Source organism: Carcharodon carcharias, chromosome 12, assembly GCF_017639515.1.
Source record: "Carcharodon carcharias isolate sCarCar2 chromosome 12, sCarCar2.pri, whole genome shotgun sequence".
NCBI classification, from domain to species: domain Eukaryota; kingdom Metazoa; phylum Chordata; class Chondrichthyes; order Lamniformes; family Lamnidae; genus Carcharodon; species Carcharodon carcharias.
The window spans coordinates 115,982,058-116,000,039 of NC_054478.1; the positions used below are offsets into that span (position 1 = coordinate 115,982,058).

A 17,982-nucleotide genomic window follows, 5' to 3' on the forward strand; every position below is an offset into this window, starting at 1 on the left:
CACCACACAGTCCTTATGGAGACGAAGTCCCGTCTTCACATTGAGGATACCATCCATTGTGTTGTGTGGCACTATCACCGTGGTAAATGGGATAGATTTTGAATAGATCTAGCAGCTCAAGACTGGACAACCATGAGACGATGTGGGCCATCAGCAGAGCAGAATTGTACTCAACTTCATGACCTGGCATATCCCTTACTCTACCATTATCAGCAAGACAACCCTGGCTCAATGTAGAGTGCAGGAGGGCATGCCAGGAGCAGCACCATGCATATCTAAAAATGAGGTGTCTACCTGGTGAAGCTATAACACAGGACTACTTGCGTGCCAAACAGCATAATCAGCAAGTGATAGACAGAGCTAAGCGATTCCCAGCCAATGGATCAGATCTAAGCCCTGCAGTGCTGCCACATCCTGTTATGAATGGTGGTGGATAATTAAACAACTCAAAGGAGGAGGAGACTCCACAAGTATCCCCATCCTCAGTGATGGGAGAGCCCAACACATCAGTGCAAAAGATAACGCTGAAGCATTTGAAACAATCTTCTGCCAGATGTGCCGAGGGGATGATCCATCTTGGCCTCCACCGGGGGTCCAGATCATCACATCTCCAGCATCACAGATGCCAGTCTTCAGCCAATTCAGTTAACTCCGTGTGATATCAAGAAATGGCTGAAGGCACAGGATACTGCAAAGGCTATGGGCCCTGACAAGATTCCAGCAATAGTACTAAAGACTTGTGCTCCAGAACATGCCGCATCCTTTGCCAAGCTGTTCCAGGACAGTCACAACACTGGCATCTACCCAGTAATGTGGAAATTTGCCAAGGTCAGTCCTGTACACAAAAAGCAGGACAAATCCAACCTGGCCAATTACTTACCTAGCACATCTCATTGAATGTAAATTCTTATTGTATCACTAACTCCTTTGAATTCTGCCTCTTCTAAAAATAAAACCCCTTTCATACCCTCCATTATCAGCAAGGTGATGGAAGTGGCCATTAACAGTGCTATCAAGCGGCACTTACTTAGCAAAACCTGCTCACTGATGCTCAGCTTCTGTTCCACCAGGGCCACTCAACACCTGACGTTATTATAGTCTTGGTTCAAATATGGACAAAAGAGGTGAACTCCAGGGGTGAGCTAAGAGTGACTGTCCTTGAAATCAAGGCAGCATTTGACTGAGCGTGGCATCAAGGCCCCCTAGCAAAACTGGAGTCAATGGGAATCAGCGGGAAAACTCTCCGTTGGTTAGAGTCATACCTAGCACAAAGGAAGATGGTTATGTTTTGTTATGACACAGCAGTTGGTAAAGCTGAGTTATTTAAAAATCCCAGAGGGAAACTTTAAGTAACTGCCATAACCTATATTTTTAAGTGGTATGTTTGAGATGCAGCTCTAAATTCAGGAATCAAACCACCAGTTCTCGAGGGGTTTTTATATCAAAATACATGAGACATTTATTAATTTACACAAGTTAAATATATACACATGGCTACAAATTACTACTATCATAACTTTTAACAAATTCCCAAACTAATATCCACTAAGGCAACAACAACCCATAGACTTTAAGCAGACACCAGGCAAATCATTTTCACCTTACAAATTTAAAATGAGGTTCCTTTCACTTTGGTTCTTTTGCAAACACAGTGGTACACTTACAGGCTTTGATCTTACATTGCCTCTGCCCTGCACACACAAATCTGCTATTGGTTATACCTAGCACATCTCATTGAATGTACATTCTTATTGTATCACCAGCTCCCTTGAATTCTGCCTCTTCTAACAATAAAACCCCTTTCATAGTACCAATTTTATTTGTAATATAAACATTGCTTGGTCTCTGCTAGGTGCTAGATTTCACATCCCTTCTTGAATGCTCTATTCAACAAAATGTAAATGCACTCTACCTCTCTTCCATTTCAAAGCTAGGATACCTCAAAATACCCAGACTAGCTGGCTTTAATCCAATTAAGACACACTCACAGAATAGACCTCTATTTTAAAAGAAAAATAATTTCCAATAATAAACATTAATAGCCTCATGACAGGTCAATCATCTCAGTTCCAGGACATCACTGCAGGAGTTCCTCAGGGTAGTGTCCTCGCCTCAACCATGTCAAGGAGTGATGGTTAGATTCTCCCTTGTTGGGGAATGTTGTGTGGCACGAATATTACTTGCCACCTGTCAGCCCAAGATTGGATAGTGTCCAGGTCTTGCTGCATTTGGACATGGACTGCTTCAGTATCTGAGTCATGAATGGTGCTGAATATTATGCAACCATCAGAGAACATCCCCACTTCTGACATTATGATGGAAGGTAGGTCATTGATGAAGCAGCTGAACATGGTTGGGCCTAGGACACTACCCTGAGGAATTCCTGCAGTGATGTCCTGGAACTGAGATGACTGACCTCCAAAAACCACAACCATCTTCCTTTGTGCTAGGTATGACTCCAACCAGTGGAGACTTTTCCTCCTGATTCCCATTGACTCTACTTTTGCTAGGGTGCCTTGATGCTACGCTCGGTCAAATCCTGCCTTGATATCAAGTGCAGTCACTCTAATTTCAGTTGCTTAGATTTCTTTGAACTTTCAACAGCAGGGCAATTCTTTTCAAAGTTGAAGATCTCTTCACATTTAAATCACTATCCAAAACATGAAAGAAATTCTCCCAGCACATTATTACACAGTTTTAAATGCAAATAGTCGTTTGGCGCTATTGCTGAGAAAAGAGACATTCTAAGCTTTTCGTCTTGCACTCATCAGGACACTTGTAAGAATACCAATATAAGGGGGAAAAGAACAATTTATGTTGTATGTGAAGAGAGTGTTGATTGGCAACACGGAGAATGCACCACTTATGGTGGCTGACAGTTAATTGCCAAGCATTGTTTGAAAATTAAACCAATCAGCTTGACCCTGATTGGTCAGGTATTGCCCTGAAGAATGAGTCAGCAAATAGTTGTTACTTATTTTGTTTAGCTGATACAGGTACAATGTATGTACATATTCTTTCTGTCTGCATAATACAGGGCCCTATGTATTAATATATGTAGCTTCCAGTACACACAAATACACCACACAGTGAGCCCGATTGACAATTTTAAATTGGTTGTCAGCATAATTCCTAGCGCACCGGCGATTATTCAGCAAATGTTGTCCAGTCAGGGAATCACATCTAACGTTGAACATGTATTTTGAGTTTTGCAAGCACAGGCTGGTTGGGTATGGTCTGGACCCTGCCCATTATGAACAGTGGCTGGGACATGCTGTTTGATACGATCTGCCACTCTTTGGGACATACGGCCTACATACCTGGCATCACAGCAGCACTGAAATTCATATATCACATTACTCATTTCCGTGATTGGCAGGACGTCTTCTTGACTTGATGGCAGCATCCTGTTAGTGGTGAATACCACTCGTTGCTACTGCATAGTAGCAGCGTGAAACAGCTAGCTTCACCTGTTGCTCAAATGTTTGAGATACCTTGCTCTTCCAGGGTAATCTGAGATAGACAGGGCACTTTCCAGGGCTGAAAGTGACGGCCTTCAGCCCATTCATGGGTTTGTGTGATATACCGTATGAAATAATCTAATCAGAGTAGCCATTATCCTGCAGGATGCCTTTGATGTGCCCTATTTCAGCATCGAGCTTACATGGTGGGCAAGTGGCTCTGGCTGTATTTACAAGTTTGCCGATAAGACCCCAATCTTATAGGGCAGAATATTGCCGTCAGCGAGCCCAACACGCCGATGTGTAAAATGATGCACGATGACATCAGGTATGCGTCATTTCAATATTTTGTTCAGCGGGCATGAGCCAGGGGCGGCTGCATGCCTGCCAAACTGTCAACGGCCCATTAAGACCATTAAGAAAGCAATTAAAGTTGTTAGCAATGCTGCCCACCCAACCTTAAGGTTGGTGAGCAGGCGAAGAGCCCAAGCAGCCTTCGCATTTTTCAGGAAATTCATCCACGGGCAGGATGAGGTTTCCTGAAGCTTGTATAAAATAAATAAATAAATTTTCTTAACTTCGCAAACGTGTCCCAGCTCATGTGACACTGTCACATGAGGGGACATGTTTAAATAGGTTTTACTTTATTATTTAAAAACTTTTATTTTCTACTTAATCTCCTTGAGGCAGCTCTGTGCCTCAGGGAGATTGCTGTACTTTTTCGCGAGCATGCGCGAAAGAGCGCAGGCCTAGACACTCCCTCCTCCCCCTGCTCGCATAGGCAGCACTGAGCACTACCGGCTGTGTGTTACATTGGGCAGGCCTTAATTGGTCCGCCCACGTAAAATGGCAGCGTGCAGCTGATCGCGGGTGGCGATCGGCTCTGTGTCTGCCCCCACCCGCTCCCGGCCAGCCCACCTGACATAGATAAGATTCTACCCATAGTGTGTGGAATTGTTAGAATCTCAACGCGTACATTGACCAGTGAAGGTAGGCCTGCAATAGACCACGGTAGAGAATCCCCTAGCAGATTTCTTAACTAGTATGTCAAGGAAATTCATTTAACTGCTCCATTTCATAGGCGATTCTGAGTGCAGGATGGAATCCATTAAGACATGTAAGGAAATTGTTACATGCAGCTGCGGATTTAAATATAGCAAACGTATCATCCACATATCGGAAATATGCAAGGGGTAGCAGGCTAGGTGTCATTCCATCGAAGACATGTTTCTCATGGAACCCAACAAAGATGTTTGCGAGACAAAAACAAAAATTGCTGGAAAAACTCAGCAGGCCTGAATGAAGAAGAGTCATATGGACTTGAAACATGAGGATTTCCAGCATCCGCAGTATTTTGATTTTATAAAGATGTTTGCGAAAGTTGGGCCTAGAGGGGCTCCCCTGGCAACACCATCTATTTGGGCATACATAGTGTCATTAAAACTTAACTGCACAATTTGCCGTATTCATAAATTCAGTGATTACCAATTCATGCAATGGTGGCGGGTCTATGCCGTGACATAGTGCTGCAGTGCAAATATCTATGGCTTCCTTAAGTGGAATATTGATGAATAGACTAACAATGTCAAACGAGTACAAGGACACAGCATTGCCATTGATATACAACCCCCGTATGGCCTTTGCAAATGTGAAGGAGTCTTTCACTGTTTATGTGGAAATCTTGGTCAAAACTTGTTTGTAACAAATCGCCCAGTCGTTTGGCCATTCATGTTGTGCAAAATTGAACATAGCTAAGATGCAGTGTAGAGGGACATCACTTTAGTGCGTCTTGGGCAGCCCATATGTACGCAGCTGTAGCGATTCGTGAGGGTGAACCCTGGCAGGTTCATGCAGTATGTCAAGCAGTACGTTTTCACTCTTACACAAGTCCAGCAAGCATTTTGTTTAGCTTACTTTAGAACAAGGCTGTCCAGTCAAGTTGAACTGCAGGTCCAATTTGGACCTGTCATTAAGAATGGCATGCTTTTTGTCGATATAGTCATGCTTGTTAAGGATAACTATTCCCATCCCTTTGTCAGGTTTACTGATGTATATGTCTGGGTTGTTCTTAAGGCCTTGCAATGCTGTGAGACATTTACGTTGCATGTGATAGTCTGACAGCAATATCTGTGCACTAGATCAGCTAGGCACACTTTCAAGGATTCAGCATCTTCTGTGGATGCTGGTTTGTGGCAGGAAAGTTGGGAGTCGGGGAGTACAAACTCAGCAAGTACCTCTTCCCGTTTTATTTGGGATGATGGCACACCAAAATTGAAACCATGCACAAGAACAAGCTCCTCACTTTCTGAAAGTACATGGCCCTGGAGGTTTGTTACATTCAAACAATTTCAAACAATGCTTGGCAGTTAACTGTCAGTCACCATGTGACAATGCCACTTGCCAACCAAGCAGCACTCTTTTAACGTACAGTATAAATTATTGTTTTCCCCCTTATATTGATATTTTTGTGAGTGTCCAGATAGGTGCAAAACAAAAAGCTTAGACATGACTCTTTTTTCAGCAATACTCAAGTTTTAAATGCATTATATCGTTTTTTCCAATGAGAAAAGTACTCTAACTCATCCCAACACCTAAACAATGCTGATCAATGTAATGGTCTAATTGCTTTATCAGTACAGTTAAAACACATTTACATTACTACACAACATCTAACAGTGACACTTGAAGTTGTGAAAACATTTAACACTTACCTGTCAGAACATTCCTGACTCCTTGGCAAGCTTCCCCCAGTGGTCATGAATTCTCCGGACAGGAAGTTTACCTTGTTGGGTGAGCCCAGGAGCGGTTGCGAAGCCGACCACCACTCGTGATCAGGCCCTGACATAATGGCTAGCCAGCGTGAAATGCACACTGCAGTGCTGAGCGCTGCCGGGGGAGGGAGAAGGGCGACTGTGGAAGTTTGCGCATGTGTGCGGGTGCGTGCAATGAAAGTTCCCTGAGCCACAGAGCTGCCTCAGGAAACTGAAGGTTTTTAAAATCAAAAATAAAGAATTTACAAGTGTTAAAAACATGTTCCCTCATGTGGCTGTGAGTAGTGACATGTTATAAATGATATTTCAAAATGTTAATTTCATTTTTAATTCTTGTTGGAAACCTCATCCAGCCCGTGGATGAGGTTTCATAAAAAATCCAAAGGCCACTTGGCCTTTTTGCCTGTCCGCCAACTATGAGGCTAAACAGGCAGCAAAACATTGCATTCAATTAATACTTTAGTGGCCTTAACAGGCCAGTTAACTGTCAGCAGGTGTGCTGCCGACCCCCACACATGCCTGCCAACCGAAATACCGCGCGAGTGCGCATGAGGTATTTTATGCTCGAGCGGGTCGGGTGTGCACCTGCCCACTCGGTGAAAAATTCAGCCCTCCAATGAGGTAGGCTTTTGTTTATAGCTTACAAAATTCACACCAGTGGGGTGGAGTGGGTGGTGGGGGGTTTAAATTTGTTATATGACTCACAATAGCAACCTTGACCTCAGAAGAGATACACGCAGAGGCATGAACCAAAGCCATCTCGACCCACAAAATGGTCACACAGAAAAAATCTGGGGTTATAAAGTGAGAGGAAATCCATTTTTGCAGCGGAAAACATCAAGGTTTCAGCTTTCTCAATCCTATTCCCTCCTCCATCAGGACATGGGAATCTGGCCCTTCATGTCTAATGATTTTCGTGCAGCTTGAGAAATATAACTCATTTTATACTAAATGCAGCTCAAACATTATGATTTGCTTATAATGTTTAACCCTTTGTAAATTAAGAACCCATATGCTGTCTAAGAAACTCATCAATTCTTAATGGCACATGACTAATGGCCTCTTGCCCAATTCAAAGAGCTATAGCTAATGGACTTAATGCTTGTAATCCAAAATTCTGCATATGAAACTATTTGAGCAGACTCATCAGTTAATTTGTCCACATCCAAAATCTCCTTCACAAGTATGCATGCTGCCTGATATTGAAAGAAAAATAATCTGTCTGTTTTGGGAGTCAGCATTCCATCAGAATCCAATGTCAATTTCTCCAAAAGCTATTAGTTTTTCCATCAGACCACACAAAGCTAAGAACTACACCCTCCAAAAATGCAACTAGGATAAATGTGGGACTTTGCACAGTGATACTTCCAATGATACAGATGGAGGTATCTACAGTCAGAAGCATTTCCATTGTCCTGCAAGGTGTTGAATTACTTGTGAAAGAGCCCTGTATTAGTCAAGAGGGAATCATGCAGTCACAGATCTGATACTGATTGTTGCATCTGCTTTTTGCAGAAATGTATGAGAAATTCATTTAAAAAATCATAGAAATTTATAGTTTAGGAGGCCATTCTGCCCATTCTGTCTGCACAGCTGACAAGTAGCCTAATCCCACTTACCTGCTCTTGGTCCATAAACTTGTAGGTTATGGCCCTTCAAGTGCATATCCATGTAGTTTTTGAATGTTATGCAGGTCTCTGGCTCTACCACCTCTGCAAGTGTGAGTTCCAGACATCTACCACCCTCTGAGTGAAAATATTTCCCTCACATTCCCTCTAAACTTCATACCTCTCACCCTAAATCTAAGGCCTCCTGCTCATTAATGACTCAACCAAGGGGAATAGGGCCTTCTTGTCCTTTCTATTCTGGCCACTCATAAGTTTATACACTTCAATTAGATCTCCATTCAACCTCCCTTGTTCCAAAGGAAACAACCCCAGCCTATCCAATCTTTTCTCATATAAATTCTCCATTCCTGGCAACATTGTTGTAAATCCCCTCTGTATCTTCTCCAAGGTTTCCTATATTGAAAATACCAGAACTGCATGCAATGTTCCAGCTGTGGCCAAACTAATGTTTTGTACAGTTCCAGCATAACTTCTAATATTCTATGCCTTAGCTAATAAAGGCCCAGTATCCCATATGTCTTCTTGATCATTCTTATTGCCCATATGTGGTTGACACATAAAAAAGATCTTTAGAAACAGATCATAAAAGTTCTTGCATCACTTCCTCATGAAACAGAAGGGTGGGATGTGTACTGGTTAAAAACAGTGATGCCATTGCCAGCAGTAATGGGTAAAACTCCAAGAAGTATGACTAATGGGAAACAAAGCAGCAGGTTAGTGTGTGGGGGGGTGGATACAACTTCATGGAAAATGATAAAAAAACTGAAAAGAAAGGAGAGCCCAGGAGAGGCTATTAAAGTCTCCAGAACACAAAATAGGACAGAGTGTTTGGAAAGGACTTCAAGCACATCAGATAAAGGGACGACAATGAGAAAGGGGGCGGGAAATACAGGACTGAAGGTGTTGTATCTGAATGCACGCAGTATACGAAATAAGGTAAATGAGTTTGTGGCACAGATTGAAATTGGCAGGTATGATGTGGTGGGCATCATAGAGACATGGCTGAAAGAGGATCAGGACTGGGAGTTAAATATCCAAGGATATACGTCCTATCGAAAAGATAGGCAGGTTGGCAGAGGGGGTGGGGTTGCTTTGTTAGTAAGAAATTAAATTAAATCGATATCAAGAAATGACGTAGGGTCAGATGATGTAGAATCTGTGTGGGTAAAGTTGAGGAATCACAAAGGTAAAAAAACCATAATGGGAGTTACGTACAGGCCTCTGAACAGTAGTCAGGATGTGGGGCACAAGATACACCAGGAGATGGAAAAGGCGTGTAAGAAAGGCACGGTTACTGTGATCATGGGGATTTCAATATGCAGGTAGACTGGGAAAATCAGGTTGGTAGTGGATCCCAAGAAAAGGAATTTGTGGAATGTCTACGAGATGGCTTTTTGGAGCAGCTTGTGGTGGAGCCCTATAGAGAACAGGCAATTCTAGATTTAGTGATGTGTAATGAGGCAGATTTGATAAGGGAGCTTAAGGTGAAGGAACTCTGAGGAGGAAGTGACCATAATATGATAGAATTTACCCTGCAATTTGAGAGGAAAAAGCTGGAATCAGATGTAATGGTATTACAATTGAATAAAGGCAACTACAGAGTCATGAGAGAGGAGCTGGCCAAAATTGACTGGGAGATGAGCCTAGCAGGAAAGACAGTGGAACAGCAATGACAAGAGTTTCTTGGAGTAATTTGGGAGACTCAGCAAAAATTCATCCCTAGGAAAAAGAAGCATACTAAAAGGAGGACGAGGCAACCATGGCTGACAAGAGAAGTCAGGGACAGCATAAAAGCTAAAGAGAAAGCATACAATGCGGCAAAGAGCAGTGGGAAACGAGGGGATTAGGAAGCCCACAAAGACCAACAGAAGACAACTAAAAAAGAAATAAGGAAGGAGAAGATTAAATATGAGGGTAACTAGCCAGTAATATAAAAGAAGATTGCAAGAGTTTTTTTAGATATATAAAGGGTAAGAGAATGCAAAAGTGGACATTGGGCCACTGGAAAATGACGCTGGAGAAGTTGTAGTGGGGAGCAAAGAAATGGCGGAGGAACTGAATAGGTACTTTGCATCAGTCTTCATGGTGGAAGATGAGTAACATCCCCAAAATTCAAGAGAGTCGGTGGGCAGAGGTGAGTATGATGGCCATTACTAAGGAGAAGGTGCTAGGAAAACTGAAAGGTCTGAAGGTGGATAAATTACCTGGGCCAGATGGATTACACCCCAGAGTACTGAAGGAGACAGCTGAAGAGATAGTGGAGGCATTAGTGGTGATCTTTCAGGAATCACTCGAGTCAGAGAGGGTTCCTGAGGACTGGAAAATCGCTAATGTAACCCGCCTGTTTAAGAAGGGAGTGAGGCAAAAGACAGGAAATTACAGGCCGATTAGCCTGACCTCGGTCGTTGGTAAGATTTTAGAGTCCATTATTAAGGATGAGATTTCAGAATACTTGGAAGTGCATGGTAAAATAGGGCAAAGTCAGCATGGTTTCATCAGTGGGAGGTCATGCCTGACAAATCTGCTAGAATTCTTTGAGGAGGTAACGAATAGCTAACCTATCCTACAAAGGAGAGCCAATGGATGTTATCTACTTGGACTTCCAGAAGGCCTTTGACAAGGTGCCGCACAGGAGGCTGCTCAGAAAGATAACAGCCCATGGTGTTACAGGCCAGGTACTAGCATGGATAGAAGATTGGCTGTCTGGCAGGAGGCAGAGAGTGGGGATAAGGGGGTCCTTCTCATGATGGTGGCCGGTGACTAGTGGAGTTCTGCAGGGGTCAGTGTTGGGACCTCAACTTTTCACTTTATACATTAATGATCTAGATCAAGGAACTGAGGGCATCCTGGCTAAGTTTGCAGATGATACAAAGATAGGTGGAGGGGCAGGTAGTATTGAGGAGGCGGGGAGGCTGCAGAAGGATTTGGATAGGTAATGAAAATGGGCAAAGTAGTGGCAGATGGAATACAATGTGGGGAAGTGTGAGGTCATGCACTTTGGTAGGAAGAATAGAGGCATAGAATATTTTCTAAATTGGGAGAGAATTCAGAAATCTGGAGTGCAAAGGGACTTGGGAGTCCTAGTTCAGGATTCTGTTAAGGTTAACTTGCAGGTTGAGTCGGTAGTTAGGAAGGTAATTGCAATGTTGGCATTTATTTTGAGAGGACTAGAACATAAAAGCAGGGATGTGCTGCTGAGGCTTTATAAGGCTCTTGTCAGACCATATTTAGAATATTGTGAGCAGTTTTGGGCCCCATATCTCAGGAAGGATGTTCTGGCCCTGGCGAGGGTCCAGAGGAGGTTCACGAGAACGATCCCAGGAATGAAGGGCTTAACATATGAGGAACGTTTGAGGACTCTGGGTCTATACTCGATGGAATTTAGAAGGATGAGGGGGGATCTGATTGAAACTTACAGAATACTGAAAGGCCTGGATAGAGTGGTTGTGGGGAAGATGTTTCCATTAGTAGGAGAGACTAGGACCCGAGGGCACAGCCTCAGAGTAAAGGGAAGATCTTTTAGAACAGAGATGAGGAGAAACTTCTTTAGCCAGAGAGTGGTGAATCAATGGAATTCATTGCCACAGAAGGCTGTGGAGGCCAGGTCATTGAGTGTATTTAAGACCGAGATATATAGGTTCTTGATTGGTAAGGGGATCAAAGGTTATGGGGAGAAGGCGGGAGAATGGGGTTGAGAAACTTATCAGCCATGATTGAATGGCGGAGCAGACTCGATGGGCCAAATGGCCTAATTTCTGCTCCTATGTCTTATGGTCTTATGGTCAGTAATAAGAACCAGGTCTTTTGCTGTCAGCTGGGGTTTTGTACTTTTGCATTCAAAATTTTTCTTTTTAACTCTTGTCCCTGGTTGTACTGCACTTGAATGAGTATAACAGGCTTGTTCCTTTAATTAAAGCCAGAAAAATGGCTTATTCCTTGAAGGAGGTCCGGCAAGCAGATGCTGTCTTGATTTTACATTGCCAAGTTCAAAGCCAGAAGTAATAACCAATCCAGAACAGGAACTAAAATAACCCATGAGTTTAACACGCACATGCATGGAGAAAAGACAAGGAAAAAAGACTGGAATATCATTAGAAACTTTTAGGAACAGGAAAAGCCTTTTTCATAGGTTAACCCCACCTACCACCTCATACCATATACCTCAACCTTTTCTCCCTCCGGAAACACATTTAACTGCCTCAAATACCTTTGGAAAATTTTTCAAAGGAATGCCAAATCTAATTGCTGGGGCTGAAAGTGGGAGCCAGCCCTGCTTCAGCAGGTAGTGAGATCCTGCAGCGGCATCTTGCCAGCAGTGGCCAATTAACAGGCTGCTTCCAAGGCCGCCATCCAATTGAGGATGGCAGCCTGCCCTCCAGAGCTCCAGCAGTCTAGTGGCCTCGACAGTGCCACCGCCAGCAGAGGCCAGTGCTTAGGCTACATCATCAATGCTGAGGTGCTCGTGAAGATGTGGGCTTTTTTGAGGAAGCTGGGGACAGGCAGGATGGCCTGAATGATCGGGACCAGGGTGTGTTGGGTGGGAGGGGTGGGGGGCGGGTTGTGTCATGTTAGGGACTGAGGTGGCAATTGCTGACTGAGGCCCCTTTGAGAGCCACAGACTACCCATCAAAGAGGTCTCCTCCACTGGAAGCCAGCAGAGAGGCCGCCAGGGTTCACCTGGCACCCACCACACTGCAGCAGGCTTTTCCAACAGAGGAAAAGTGCCGACTGGGATGGGAAGTGGCCCTTAATTGGCCCCTTAAATGGCTGAATTGGCAGCCCACTGCAAAGTTTCCTGCCTCTGGCAATATGTTATGGTGGCAGGTTGACATCACGTGCCTCTCCTGAAGCCTACCCCTGCCATATTGCCAGCCCTCTTGCCTCCCAACCTGTATCTAAAGAGCTGGAAAAATTCAGCCCATTAATACTATCTAATTTTTGTAATCATTCCTAGTAACCTTTTGGACAAGACTCGATGGTCTGAATGGCCCCCTTCTGTACTATAAAGATACTGTGATACTGTGAATACTATTCATGTGAAAGTTTTGACTTTCATATTTATTTGTAATTCTTATCATTTCTTATACAGAATTTTAGCAGAGGAATTGAAACTGATGTTTCTCTATTTAGCAAGCTAGCCTCAAAAAATATACGTTGCTATACAACAATGTTATTTACAAGATCTATACATCAATCTTATAGCTAGTTTTAGCTTCATTTGTATCACAAGATTGTTGCAGTGATGCTAAAGTTGTCTCATCACCTGGATCCAGAACAAAGTAGAGTGGGATTTTGTACGGAAGTTGGCCTGACTTTGCTCCTCCTCTGGAGTTATAATGGAACTTGACCAACCTTGAAATTAAATTATAACTTCTTAGCTACAGTTCTTATACAGGAGCAGTCTGAAAAGACAGCAAAATCCCTGAACATAACAGTAAGACACCATGCCAATAAATCTATTAACAGTTTTGATTAATGCAGAAAACCTTACTCCTAATTAACGGCTCTTCCAGTATGATAAAGTCATTGGAGATAGCACAGAAGGAGGCCATTCAGCTCCACAAACCCAGGCCCGCTCATGCAAGAACAGTTCAGCTAGTCCCATTCTCTTACCTTTGCCTTTAGTCCCAAAATGTTTTTCCCTCCATGTGCTTATCTAATTCTCTTTTGAAAACCTTGACTGAATCTCCCTCTCCCACCCATTCAGGCAGTACATTTTAAATCTTAACCACTTATTGCGCAAGTCACTTTTGGTTCTTTTGCCAATTGCCTTAAATCAGTGCCCTCTGGTTCTCAATCCTTTTAGAACAGTTTCTTTGGGAAGAGTCTCTCCCTATCTACTCTGTATAGACCCTTCATAATTTTGAACACTGTCATGAAGCTATTAATGTATATAATGTTATTGTAATTTTTTTTAAGTAGAGGTTAGTCTGTGCATGGGTCTTAGTTGGATTAAAGCCAGCTAGTCTGAGTGCTTTGATGTATAGTAGTTTTGAGATGTAAGAGAGGTAGCGTGCATTTGCATTTTGTTGAATAGAGCATTCAAGAAGGGGAGTAAAATCTGGCACTAAGCTAGCAGAGACCAAGCAATGCTTATTTTATTAATAAAATTGGTGCTATGAAAGGGGTTTTTTTTGTTCAAAGAGGTGGAGTTCAAAGGGGCTGGTGATACAATGAGAATTTACATTTAATGAGATGTGCTAGGTATAACCGATAGAAGTTTTGTGTGTGCAAAGATGAGGCATGTAACATCAAAGCCCATAAGACTAGCACTGTGTCTGCAAAGGAACCAAAGTGAAAGGAACCTCATTTTGAATTTGTAAGGTGAAAATGCTTTGTCTGGTGTCTGCTTAAAGTCTATAGATTGCTGTTGCCTTAGTGGAGATTGGTTTGGGATTTGTTAGAAATTATGAAGGTAGTAATTTGTAGCCATGTGTATATATTTAACTTGTGTAAATTAATAAATGTCACATGTATTTTGATATAAAAACCTCTCGAGAACTGGTGGTGTGATTCCTGAATTTAGAACTGCTTCTCAAACATACCACTTAAAAATATAAGTTATGACAGTTGTTTAAAGTTTCCCTCTGGGATTTTTAAATAACTCAGATGGTAAAACTGCTGTGTCATAACAACACCTCTATTAAATCCTCTCAACCTTCTTTGCCCAAGATTCTCTAATATATCCTTGTAATTGAAGTCCGTGGAACTATTCCACCCAATCTCTTCTGTACCCTCTCTAAGGCCTTCATATTCTCCTAAAGTGTCCAACATTGGATACAACACTCCAGTTCTGGCCAACCTAATGCTTTAGAGAGACTTATCGTAATTCCCTTGCTTTTGAATGCTTTACCTCTATTTATAAGACCTAGGATCCCTTTTATTTAAAATTACTTTCTCAACCTGTTCTGTCACCTTCAATGATTTGTGTACATATACTGTCAGGCCTCTCTGCTCCTGCACCTACTTTAGAATTGTATACGTTAGCTTATATGCCTCTCCTCGTTCCTCCTACTGAAATATATCACTTTACACTTCTGTGTTAAGTTCCAATTGTTACATGTCTGTCCGTTCCACCAGCCTGTCTATGTCCCCTTGAAGTCTCTCACTATCCACACAGCACACAATACCCCCAAGTTTTGAAATTGTGTCTCATACACTCAAGTCCAAGTCATTCACATATATCACGAGAAGCAGTGGTCCTAGTGGAACTGTATGAAATGCTGGTTAGGCTACAGCTGGGATTTTGTGTACACTTCTAATCACCATATTATCGGAAGGACATAATTGCTCTGGAGAGAGTGCAGAGGAGATTTATAAAAATCTTGCCAGGGCTTGAAAATTGCAGCTATGAGAAGAGATTGGATAGGCTAGGGTTGTTTTCCTTAAAACAGAGGAGGCTAAGGAGTGAACTAATTGAGGTGTACGAAATTATGAGGGGCCTAGATAGGGTAGACAGGAAATACTTGTTTCCTCTAGCTGAGGGGTCAATTACCAGGGGGCATAGATTTAAGGTGATTGGTGGAAGGATTAGAGGGGACATGAGGAAAACTTTTTCACCCAGAGGGTGGTAGGCATCTGGCATTCACTACCTAAGTTGATGGTTGAAACTGAAACACTCAACTCATTTAAACGGTACCTGGATCTGCATCTGAAGTGATGTAACCTGCAAGGTTATGGACCAGGAGCTGGAAACTGGGGTTAAAATGAGTGGCTAGTTTCTTTTTTCTCCTTTTTGGCTGGCGCAGACATGATGGGCTGAATGGCCTCTTTCTACAGTTCTATAGCACTGACCCCTGAAGAACACCACTGTAAAACAACTGTTCACTACTACCCTCTGTTTTCTAGTTACTAATTTTGTATTTGCAAGAAGGTATAAAGCATCAAATGGACAGATGACATTGAGATAAAATGCACAAAGCAGGTACCAAGGGAAAAGTTTTTCTTTGTTATTTGTTGCAAAATTATAACTTTGAATATAATACTGCATTCATGAGTTTGCTATTGTTTAAAAAAGATTGCCCAAGATAAATGTGAATTGTTGCTTTTTACTTAGTGCATATCAAAATTTGTACTATATTATTCTGAATCTGCACTAGTTATAAAGACAGGAATGGTGATTTAAGTATTTATTCTTTTGTTTTCCCACAGATCAGCCTCAATGAATAACATAACAGACTGTCATGCCTGTGGATTTTTATGTTGCACCATTCAAGCTCCTCTCCATACATTAAACTATAGAACGATAAGGAAGAATAACAGTCGTGAAACTCACTTCACAATCAGAACAACATGAAAACCAACTATCTTTGGAAGCCACTATTTTGCCAATAATTTTCCCTTGTGCTTTCAACTATCAGTGTAAAATTGTATCTATATATCTGGCTTATTTTATAAAATTATAGTCAATAGAATTACCTTGGAAAAATATGGACATAATGTAAGGAACTAGGCAGCACTATTCACCCAGCTTAATTGCATTACTCTCCACAGCAAAACATTTTAGAGATTGTGGTTGAAAAAGTCCATGGCATGATTGGATGTTAAGTTACCTCGATCATGAATGATTTTCTGTTACACTCCTTTTCCTTTTGAGTTATGTATGTATGCCAAAGCGCATCAGCTACTCCTTAGTATGTTTGATATTTTCAAATCCAATTTTCTCAGCTGCCTGCCTGCTCAATAAATGATCAGAATTATCTCTTTCTAGCCATTGGGCTCCATCAAATTGGAATCTAGCTCTTCCAAACCTATCTGGGTTTAAATCCTCTATATGCCATCAGGGAATTCTAAAGTAAGAAATAAAATTTGATTTCAAAACAAAAGAGCTCAATTACTTATTAATGGTATCATTTCATTTATATATTCTAACTAACCAGCTTTTGTACTTTTGGGTTTTTAATGGGGGAGGGAATATGAATATGGGAGTGTGAGAGTCTAATGTGTGATTATATCCAATGGTCTGTTGCCCTCCAGAAACATGCCAATGTTAAAAGTGGTGGTTTTTTTATCAGACAAAACAAGGTTCATAAACTGTCAGGAGGAAGATGCATACATGCATAAAACATTCAGTTATGTAACACAAAAGCAAAATGCTGCAGATGCTGGAAATCTGAAATAAAAACAGATGATGGTGGAAATTCTCAGAGTGTCAGGTAGCATAAATAGAAAAATGAACATTCCATCAAAAGTTATGACGAAGGGTCATTGGCATGAAACATTGGTCAGGATTTTCCACACGTGGTGGGAATCGTCACAGGCAGGATAGAAAATTTGGGTGGACTGGAAAATCCCAGGCATTAACTGTTTCTCTCCACAGATGCTGCCGAACCTGCTGAATACTTTCAGCATTTTATGCATTTATATAGCACTTTTAATATAGCAACACATTTCAAGGTGCTCCACAGGAATGCTGCCAGACAAAATTTGAATGTTGACCAAAAGCTTTGTTGAAGAGGTTGATTTTAAGAGGCATCTTAATTGAAGAGAGAGAGAAAGCGAGGCAGAGAGGCTTAGAGAAGGAATTCCCAGGGCCCTGCAGCTGTAGACATGGCCACCAGTGGTGGAACAATTAAAATGGGTGGCGCACAAGGGGGCAGAATTGAAAGAGCACAGGTGTCGTGGACAATAGTGGGGCTGAAGGTATTTACAGAGAGGAATGAGGCCCTGCAGATGTCTCAGAGAGTAGTTGGGCTGGAAGAGGTTACAGAGAGGGGTGAGGCCCCGTAGGGATTTGAAAACATGGCGGAATCTTAAGTTCAAATCGTTGCTAGACCGAGAGTCAATGTAGGTCAGTGAACATGGCGACGATACTCTAACTAAATCTAACTAATATAGTTCTATTTTCTAAGGAGTTACTGTTGTGCTGGACAGGGGAGTATCTGTGAATGTTGTCTATTACGTAGTATTAACAACACAAAAAGAGGCCAATTGGTCAGTGTTTATGTTCCACACGAACTTCCTCCCACCCTTCACCTAACCACATCAACATATTTTTCTATTCCTTCCTCCCACATGTTTAGTTAACATCCCCTTAAATGTATCTATGTTAATCACAACTACTACTCTTTGGGGAAACCAATTCTATATTCTAAACACTCTGAATAAAGAAGTTCCTCCTGA

At 42.1% G+C, this 17,982-nt stretch overlaps 1 protein-coding gene across 8 annotated transcripts in view; it reads left to right on the forward strand.

Annotated features, from left to right (window-relative positions):
• Positions 1-16,685, forward strand: part of LOC121284611 (collagen alpha-3(VI) chain-like) — a 244,605-nt gene extending 227,920 nt beyond the window's left edge. For all 8 annotated transcript variants that reach the window (XM_041200115.1, XM_041200113.1, XM_041200119.1 and 5 more), the window contains one exon: positions 16,012-16,685. The gene's annotated coding sequence lies outside the window, so the exon portion shown is untranslated. The remainder of the gene's footprint in view (positions 1-16,011) is intronic.
• The last annotated feature ends 1,297 nt before the right edge of the window (positions 16,686-17,982 follow it).